The 10586-nt window shown below is 40.0% G+C and overlaps 1 pseudogene; it reads left to right on the top strand.

The window, feature by feature from the left end:
- Positions 1 to 8500: 8500 nt before the first annotated feature.
- LOC122426856 lies at positions 8501 to 10324 on the top strand (annotated as a pseudogene).
- The last annotated feature ends 262 nt before the right edge of the window (positions 10325 to 10586 follow it).

Here is a 10586-nt window from a genome sequence, read left to right as displayed (position 1 = left end):
GTTTGTGTATGGTGTTAGAAAATGTTCTAGTTTCGTTCTTTTACAAGTGGTTGTCCAGTTTTCCCAACACTACTTGTTAAAGAGATTGTCTTTTCTCTATTTTATATTCTCGCCTTCTTTGTCAAAGATAAGCTATCCATAGGTGCATGGATTTACCTTTGGACTTTTTATTTTATTCCATTGATCTATATGCCTGTCTAGGTGCCATTACCATACTCTCTTGATGACTCTGGCTTTGTAGTATAGTCTGAACTCAGGCAGGTTGATTCCTCCTGTTCCATTCTTCTTTCTCAAGGTTGCTTTGACTATCTGAGGTTTTTTGTGTTTCCATACAAACTGTTGAATTACTTGTTCTAGTTCTGTGAAAAATAGCTTTGGTAGTTTGATAGGGATTACACTGAATCTATAGATTGCTTTGGGTAGTATACTCATTTTCACTATAATGATTTTTCCAATCCATGATCACGGTATATTTCACCATCTATTTGTGTCATCTTTGATTTCTTTCATCAGTGTTTCATAGTTTTCTATATATAGTCTTTTTGTTTCTTTAGGTAGATTTATTCCTAAGTATCTTATTCTTTTCGTTGCAATGGTGAATGTAATTATTTCCTTAACTTCTCTTTCTGTTTTCTCATTGTTAGTGTATAGGAATGCAAGGGATTTCTGTGTGTTAATTTTATATCCTGCAACTTTACTTTATTCATTGATTAGCTCTAATAATTTTCTGGTGGAGTCTTTTGAGTTTTCTGTGTGGAGGATCATGTTATCTGCAAACAGTGAGAGTTTTGTGTCTTCTTTTCCAATCTGGATTCCTTCTATTTCTTTTTCTTCTCAGATTGCTGTGGCTAAACCTTCCAAAACTATGTTGAATAGTAGTGGTGACCCTGGGCATCCTTGTCTTGTTCCTGACTTTAGGGGAAATGCTTTAATTTTTCACCATTGAGGATAAGGTTTGGTGTGGGTTTATCATATATGGCTTTTATTATGTTGAGGTATGTTCCTTCTATGCCTGCTTTCTGGGGGATTTTATCATAAATGGATGTTGAATTTTGTCAAAGGCTTTCTCTGCATCTATTGAGATAATCATATGGTTTTTATCTTTCAATTTGTTAATGTGGTTTATAACATTGATTGATTTCTGAATATTGATGAATCCTTGCATCCTTGGGATAAAGCCCACTTGGTCATGATTTATGATCTTTTTAATATGTTGTTGGATTCTGTTTGCTAGAATTTTGTTAAGGATTTTTGCATCTATGTTCATCGGTGACATTGGCCTATAGTTTTCTTTTTGGGGGGCATCTTTGTCTGGTTTTGGTATTAGGGTGATTGTAGCCTCATAGAATGAGTGGAAGTTTACCCTCCTCTGCAGTTTTCTGAAAGAGTTTGAGTAGGATAGGTATTAACTCTTCTCTAAATTTTGGGTAGAATTCAGCTGTGACAATGTCTGGCCCTGGGCCTTTGTTTGTTGGAAGATTTCTGATTTCAGTTTCGATATCCATGCTTGTGATGAGTCTGTTAAGATTTTCTATTTCTTCATGGTTCAGTTTTGGAAAGTTATACTATTATAAGAATTTTTCCATTTCTTCCAAGTTGTCCATTTTATTGGCATATAGTTGCTGATAGTAGTCTCTTATGATCTTTGTATTTCCGTGTTGTCTGTTGTGATGTCTCCATTTAGATTTCTAATTTTATTGATTTGATTCTTCTCCCTTTTTTTTCATGTCTGGCTAATTGTTTGTCTATTTTATTTACCTTCTCAAAGAACCAGCTTTTAGTTGTGTTGATATTTGCTATGGTCTCCTTTGTATCTTTTGCATTTATTTCTGCCCTAATTTTTAAGATTTATTTCCTTCTACTAACCCTGGGGTTCGTCATTTCTTCCTTTTCTAGTTGCTTTAGGTGTAGCTTCTGCTTCTGCTGCTAAGTCACTTCAGTCGTGTCCGATTCTGTGCAACCCCATTGACAACAGCCTACCAGGCTCCTCTGTCCCTGGAATTCTCCAGGCAAGAACACTGGAGTGGGTTGCCATTTCCTGCTCCAATGCATGAAAGTGAAAATGAAGTCGCTTAGTCATGTCCAACTCTTCATGACCCCAGGGACTGCAGACTACCAGGCTCCTCCATCCATGGGATTTTTCAGGCAATACTGGAGAGTTAAGTTATTTATTTTATTTTTCTCCTGTTTCTTGATGTAAGCTTGTATTGCTATGAAACTTCCCCTTAGCACTGCTTTTACTGAATCCCATAGGTTTTAGGTTGTTGTGTTTTCATTTTTATTTGTTTCTATGCATATTTTTATTTCTTTTTTTATTTCTTCTGTGATTTGTTGGCTATTCAGAGGCGTGTTGTTTAGCTTCCATATGTTTGTATTTTTCATAATTTTTTCCCTGTAGTTGACATCTAATCTTACCATATTATGATCAGAAAAGATGCTTGAGATGATTTCAATTTCTTTGAATTTACCAAGGCTAGATTTATGGCCCAGGATGTGATCTAGCCTGGAGAGGGTTCCATGTGCAGTTGAGAAAAAGGTGAAATTAATTGTTTTGGGGTGAAATGTCCTATAGACATCAATTAGGTCTCGCTGGTCCATTGTATCATTTAATGTTTGTGTTTCCTTGCTAATTTTCTGTTTAGTTGATCTATCCATAGATGTGAGTGGGGTATTAAAGCCTCCCACTATTATTGTGTTAGTGTTAATTTCCCCTTTCATACATGTCAGCATTTGCCTTACATATTGTGGTGCTCCTATGTTGGGTGCATATATATTTATAATTATTATATCTCCTTCTTGGATTGATCCTTTGACCATTATGTAGTGTCCTTCTTTGTCTCTTTTCAAGGCCTTTATTTCAAAGTCTATTTTATCTCATATGAGTATTGCTACTCCTGCTTTCTTTTGGTCTCCATTTGCATGAAATATCTTTTTTCCAGCCCTTCACTTTCAGTCAGTATGTGTCCCTTGTTTTGAGGTGGGTCTCTTATAGGCAGCATATTTAGGGGTCTTGTTTTTGTATCCATTCAGCCATTATTTGTCTTTTGGTTAGGGCATTCAACTTTTTACATTTAAGGAAATTATTGATAAGTGTGGTCCCATTGCTATTTACTTTGTTGTTTTGGGTTTGAGTTTATAAATCTTTTCTGTGTTTCCTGTCTAGAGAAGATCCTTTAGCATTTGTTGAAGAGCTGGTTTGGTGGTGCTCAATTCTCTCAGTTTTTGCTTGTCTATAAAACTCTTGATTTCTCCTTTACATTTGAATGAGATCTTTGCTGGGTTCAGTAATCTAACTAGATTTTTTTCTTTCATCACTTTAAGTATGCCCTGCCATTCCCTTCTGGCCTGAAGGGTTTCTATTGAAGGATCAGCTGTTATCCTTATCGGAATCCCCTTGTGTGTTATTTGTTATTTTCTCCCTTGTTGCTTGTAGAATTTGTTATTTGTGTTTGATCTTTGCTAATTTGATTAATATGTGTCTTGGAGTGTTTTGCCTTGGATTTATTCTGTTTGGGACCCCCTGGGTTCTTCAAATTGGGTGGCTATTTCCTTCCCCATTTTAGGGATGTTTTCAACTATTATCTCAAGTATTTTCTCATGGCCTTTCTTTTTGTCTTCTCCTGGGACCCCTATGATTCGAATGCTAGGGTGTTCAACATTGTCCCAGAGGTCTCTGAGGTTGTCCTCATTTCTTTTCATTCTTTTTTCTTTTTCCTCTCTGCTTCATTTATTTCCACCATTCTATCTTCTACCTCACTTATCCTATCTTCTGATTCAGTTATTCTACTGATGGTTCCCTCCAGAGTGCTTTTGATCTCAGTTATTGCATTATTCATTACTGATTGACTCTTTTTTACTTCTTCTAGATCCTTGTTAAACTTTTCTTGCATCTTCTCAATCCTTGTCTCCAGTATTTATCCATAACTCCACTTTGTTTTCAAGATTTTAGATCATTTTTACTATCATTATTCTGAATTCTTTTTCAGGTAGACTCACTATCTCCTCTTTTGTTTGGTGAGTATTTATCATGTTCCTTTACCTGCGAATATTTATCTGCCTTTTCATCTTGTTTAGATTGCTATGTTTGGGGACACCTTTCTGTATGCTGGAAGTTTGTGGATCCTCTTCATTGTGGAGGTTCCTCCCTGTGAGTGGGGTTGGAAGAGTGGCTCACCAAGGTTTCCTGGTTAGGGAAGCTTGCATCGGTGTTCTGGTGGTGGAGCTAAATCTCTTCTCTCTGGAGGGCAATGAAGTGTCCAGTAGTGGATTTCGAGATGTCTGTCAGTTTGGTGTGACTTTTGGCCACCTGTATTTTAATGCTCAGGGTTATAGTCTTGCTTTGTTGGAGAATTAGCTTGGTACGTCTTGCTCTGAAACTTGTTGGCTCTTGGGTGGAGCTTGGTTTCAGTGTAGGTATGGAGGCTTTTGGATGAGCTCTTGTTGGTTAATGTTCCCTGAAGTCAGGAGTTTGCTGGTGTTTTCTTGTTTTGGATTTAAGCCTCCTGCCTCTGGCTTTCAGTCATGTTCTTACAGTAGCCTCAAGACTTCTCTATCCATACAGCTCTAATGATAAAACATCTAGGTTAATGATGAAGTTTCTTCACAGTGAGGGACACCCAGAGAGGTTCAAAGAGTTACATGGAGAAGAGAAGAGGGAGGTGGGAGATAGAGGTGACCAGGAGTAGAGGAGGGGGAGTCAAAAGGAGAGAGAGCATTCTAGCCAGTAATCACTTCCCTATGTGCTCTCTGAAGTCTGGAACCCTCAGAGAGGTTCACAGAGTTACACAGAGGAGAAGAGGGAGGAAAGAGACAGAGGGGACCAAGAGGAGAGGAGGAGGAGTCAAAAGGAGAGAGAAAAATCTAGCCAGTAATCAGTTTCCTAAATGTTCTCCACAATTCAGAACACCCAAAGAGATTCACAGAGTTAAATAGAGAAGAGAAGGGAGAGAAAGGAGACAGAGGTGACCTGGGAGAGAAAAAGGAGAGTCAAAAGGGGAGAGAGCAATCAAGCCAGTAATCACACTCCTAAGTAAAAATGGGTACTGAAGATTGGATTCTTAAAGGTACAAAATTGATAACAAATACCAAAAAGCAAAGATTGAAAATCTAGAGTAGAGGTTAGACTCTCAAAAATACAATAATTTAAAAAATCATAAAAACTTATAAAATATATATATGAAATTTGCTTTAAAAAATAGGGTATTTTTTTAAGGTAATAGTAGCTTATAAAAATGAAAATTAAAGGAGTAATAAAGAACTTAAAGATAAAAAAAATTAAAATTTAAAAAATGATAATAGTAAAATACATCTAGGAATTTCTCTGGAGCTGTTGAGGGTAGTGTGGGGTCAGTTCAGTTTCAGATAGTTCCTTGTTCCAGCTTATACTTCTTCTCAATGTCTATAGCCCTTTCCAATGTAGTCAATGCTACAGGGTTTTAATCTGTTGCACCTGTCACTTCCAAAGCGGTTCCCTCTTCTTTGTTTATTTTGGTTTATCTGTTTGCAAGTCTCTTCTGTGTCTAATTTCCCCCCTGACACAAGGGGGCGAAGGCGGTCATTTACTAAGGCTCACTTGTTCAATTGTCCTGTGGGGAGGGAGAAATATTGGGGAGTGCTCGCAGTGTCTGGGCCACCCTGGGTTTGCCCCTGCTCATGGCGTGTGTGTTTTCTCGGTCTACACTGCTCAGGCTCCAGGTTGCTCTGCAGGGGAACTGTCTAAAGCAGGCCCTGGGTTGCGTGCACTTCCCAGGTCTAAGCCGCTCAGGTTCAGGTTCTCGGGTACCCCACAGGGGCACAGACTCGGTTGAGCCTGCGGTTTGTGCCACTCCCAGATCCGAGCAGCTCAGGTGACCAGGTGCTTGGCCAGCGCACTCTCCCCAGGTGGGGGGAAGTGCATCTTATCACCTCCCCCATCCCAGCCACTCAGTTTCCTGGGTCCGCAGCGGGGGGAACTGTCTCAGGTGTGCCCTGTGTCTCTTCTGGGAAGCTGATCCCTGGCTGCGACGCTCCCGGAGGATGTCAACCATCCAGAATCCCAGGAAGAGTTGGTTAGCAACTGGGAGCCTGCTCGGAGTTTGGTGGAGGATGCTGTCCTGGGGCTGATTTTGCCCCTTGCCTTCCAGCTCTGGCTGGTGCCTGCCTGCCTCCCTGCCTCCAGCGGTGGATGGACCAGTCCACAGCCAGCTAGCTCTCCTCTGGTATTTGCTCAGTCCTTTGTTCTGTGAGCAAGACAGGTTGTGCCTTAGATCTTTTCATGGGAAAGTTCTCTCTCCCTCTCCATTTTTTCTCCCTCTCTCTGGCTATCCCAGTTTGGGTTGCTGTCTCACATTAGCTCCCTCAGATTGTCCTCAGATCATTCTGGCCCAGTCCTTACCTTAAGCATGCAGCCCGCACCTGCCTGTTCAGCACCCACTCGTTGCCTGCAGATGTGAGCGTCTCAGCTACTTTTCCACTGGGAGTTGCAGTTAGGCATGTAGAGTGTGTGTGTGTGTGTGTGTGTGTGTGTGTGTGTGTGTTCATCTGTGTCTGTGTGTGTTTTTCCCCTCCTGGATATGTTGCCCTCTGAGATTCCAGTTGCAGTTAGGCATGGAGAGAGAGAGAGAGAGAGAGAGAGAGTGTGTGTGTGTGTGTGGGTGGGTGGGTGTGTGTGTGTGTGTGTGTGTTTATCTGTGTCTGTGTGTGTTTTTCCCCTCCTGGATATGTTGCCCTCTGAGATTCCAAAACTCCCCACAGACCTGCCTGTGAGAGGGTTTCCTGGTGTTTGGAAACCTCCTTTACAACTCCCTCGTGAAGGGGTCTCCATCCCTGACTCTTTTGTCTCTCTTTTTATCTTTTATATTTTGTCCTACCCCCTTTCAAAGAGAATGGGCTGCCTTTCTGGGTGCCTGGTGTCCTCCACAAGCATTCTGAAGTTGTTATGTGGAATTTGTTCAGCGTTCAAACGATCTTTCAATGACTTTGTTGGGGAGAAAGTGGTCTTCCCATCCTATTCCTTTGCCATCTTAGGACCACCAGCTATTGTGCCCTTACGTTAAAAATGCACTTCTTAAAGGAAGCATATGTTGGTCCTTGCTTTTTATTCAATTTGACAAGCTATGTCTTTTATTTGGGGGTATATGATCCATTTACATTTAATGTGATTACTGATCTGATTAGGATTAACTCTATCTAGAAGACAATTTCTTTTTCCTCTACTCTTTCTTCTTTTGGATTAACTAATGGCTTTTTTAAAGTGTCATTGTGTTTTTTGTTGTTGTTGAATTTTTAGTTATAAATCTGCTATGTTATTTTAGAAGATGATCTGTGGGTTGTGGTATACATTTTTAACATATCAGTCTAGTTACAAATGACAATATACTGTTTCACATATAACATAGGAAACTTATAGTAGTATACTTCAGTGTCTCCCCTTCTGTCTGATATGTTATTATTGCCATACATTTCACTTTTACATATTTTATAAATCCCACTACATTAACATTATTTTTGTTTAAATGTTTATTATAGGTTACATACTTACATAGTAATATTTTCTTATTCTTGTATATTTTCCCAAGTTGCAACTGTTTCTAGTGTTCTTCATATCTTTATTGAGGTTCAAATTGTCACCTGGTATTGTTTTCCTCCTCCCCAAAGCCTTCCTTTATCATCTCCTGTGAGTTAAATGTGCAGATAATGAATACTATTTTCAACTGCTATGTATCTGGAAAAGTCTTTCACCCTCAAATTTGAAAACCATTCTTGCTGAATATAAAATTCTAGAATGATATCTTTCTCTTTCAGTACTTAAATGATATTGCTCTACTGTGTTCTTGCTTGAATTTTTTCTTACAAAATACTTTTACAAAATAAGCACTATTTTGGATCCTTAGAAATAATGTGCCCTTTGTCTCAGTCTGCCTTTGTCTTTATTATAATAAAGATATTCTCTTTATTACTTGAGCAAATTGTTGTACTTTGGTATAATTTTCTTCATGCCTCTTGTGCCTAGGGTTTATAAAATCTTATTATCTGTGAGGTGATAGGTTTTATCCAGTTTAGCAAATTTTTTGGCCATTATTTCTTCAAATATTTTTCTTCACCACTCCCCTCTCTTCTGTGGATTCTATTTATGTGTATATTATGTCTCTCATGGCTTTTCAAAACTCACTAATATTGCTTTAATTGAATATCTGGTTTTTTCTTCCTATGTTTAATCTGGAATATTCCCACTGTTTATTATATTACACTTACTGATATTTTCTTCTGCAATGTCTAATCTAATCTATGATTCATCTCAGACATTTTAGTTTCTGTACTTTATCTTTTTAGTTGCTGGATATTTTTGTTTTCCTATACACAGTCAAAATTTTTTCTAGCCCTGGCTCTTCCTCCTCCCCGTGCCGGCGCCGCTTTCTGGAAGCTTCGTGAAGGTGGTGGGCACTTACGGTTGGTCGCTGGTCAGCCGCAGTCCTCGTCCATCCGCCCTTCCCAAGCTCACACAGACCCGTCTATGGTTGCCATGCCCGAGAATGTAGCCCCCGGACCGGGCAGCCCGCCGGGGCTGTCGGGGCTGCCGGCGGCCGTGGGAAGAGCGCCTATCAGGACCGCGATAAGCCGGCCCGCATCCGCTTCAGCAACATCTCCGCAGCCAAATCTGTTGCTGATGCTATTCGCACAAGCCTCGGACCAAAAGGAATGGATAAAATGATTCAAGATGGAAAAGGTGATGTGACCATTACAAATGATGATGCCACCGTTCTGAAACAAATGCAGGTGTTACATCCAGCAGCCAGAATGCTGGTGGAGCTGTCCAAGGCTCAGGATATAGAAGCCAGGAGTGGCACCACATCAGTGGTCATTATTGCTGGCTCTCTCTTGGATTCCTGTACCAAGCTTCTTCAGAAAGGGATTCATCCCACCATCATTTCTGAGTCATTCCAGAAGGCTTTGGAAAAGGGCATTGAAATCTTGACTGACATGGCTCAACCTGAGGAACTGAGTGACAGAGAAACTCTGTTAAATAGTGCGGCCACTTCACTGAACTCAAAGGTTGTGTCTCAGTACTCAAGTCTCCTTTCTCCAGTGAGTGTAGATGCGGTGATGAAAGTAACTGACCCAGCCACAGCTACTAGTGTCGATCTTAGAAATATTAAAATAGTTTAGAAGCTTGGTGGGACAATTGATGACTGTGAGTTGGTGGAAGGTCTGGTTCTTACTCAAAAGGTAGCAAATTCTGGCATAACCAGAGTTGAAAAGGCTGATTGGGCTTATTCAGTTCTGCTTATCTGCTCCCAAAACAGATATGGACAATCAAATAGTGGTTTCTGACTATGTTCAGATGGATCGAGTGCTTAGAGAAGAGACAGCTTATATTCTAAATTTAGTGAAGCAAATTTAAAAAACAGGATGTAATGTTCTTCTCATACAGAAGTCTATTCTAAGAGATGCTCTTAGTGATCTTGCATTACATTTCCTGAACAAAATGAAGATTATGGTGGTAAAGGATATTGAAAGAGAAGACACTGAATTCATTTGTAAGACGATTGGAACCAAACCAGCTGTTCATGTTGACCAGTTCACTGCTGACATGCTGGGATCTGCCGAATTAGCTGAGGAGGTCAGCTTAAATGGTTCTGGCAAACTGATCAAGATTACAGGCTGTGCAAACGCTGGAAAGACAGTCACAATTGTTGTTCGTGGTTCTAACAAATTGCTGATTGAAGAAGCTGAGCGTTCCGTCCATGATGCTCTCTGCGTTATTCTCTGTTTAGTGAAGAAGAGAGCACTCATTGCAGGAGGTGGTGCTCCGGAAATAGAGTTGGCCCTACTGTTAACTGAATACCCACGAACATTGAGTGGTACGGAATCCTACTGCATCCGTGCTTTTTGCAGATGCTATGGAAGTCATTCCATCTACACTAGCTGACAACGCTGGCCTGAATCCCATTTCTACTGTAACAGAACTAAGAAGTCGGCATGCCCAAGGAGAATAAGCTACAGGCATTAACATCTGAAAGGGTGGTGTTTCCAACATACTGGAGGAACTGGTTGTCCAGCCTCTGCTGGTGTCAGTCAGTGCGCTGACTCTAGCAACTGAAACTGTCCGGAGCAATCTGAAAATTGATGGTATGGTAAACACTCGGTAATCTGGTTAACACTGGCTGACTGGCACGATCATGGCCACTAATGGTGCAGCTGGAGTGGAAGAGTACCTTGGCATTCCTTGTTGTTTTGAAGATTGTTTCTTTTAGGAATTTCTGGGCCTGGTCTTCCAGTTGGCATTTGCTTGAACTTGTATTGACACAGTTTAATGAAAATATTAAATATATGGTTTCAAAAAGCAGGTTAAAAAATTTTTTTTCTAAAATTAACTTACTTTGAATCAATTAAACTTTGAGGGGCCTTGTTTCTAAGATTTGTTAAGCAGGTCTAGATTATGATTAATCTAGAAATAAATATTTTATACTATTGAGGCAATATTCCTCTGTATATTCTACTCAAATGTTTCATAAATCATGTGCTTTTCTAGTCCTATTGGTGGGGCCAGGAACATTTCCTAAATGTGGGTATGTTGCCTCTACTTCTTTCAGATGATTCTTTCCCCA

Source organism: Cervus canadensis, chromosome 2, assembly GCF_019320065.1.
Source record: "Cervus canadensis isolate Bull #8, Minnesota chromosome 2, ASM1932006v1, whole genome shotgun sequence".
Taxonomy (NCBI): domain Eukaryota; kingdom Metazoa; phylum Chordata; class Mammalia; order Artiodactyla; family Cervidae; genus Cervus; species Cervus canadensis.
The sequence above is the reverse complement of the archived record's forward strand: the minus strand, read 5'-3'. Positions and strand labels throughout refer to the sequence as shown.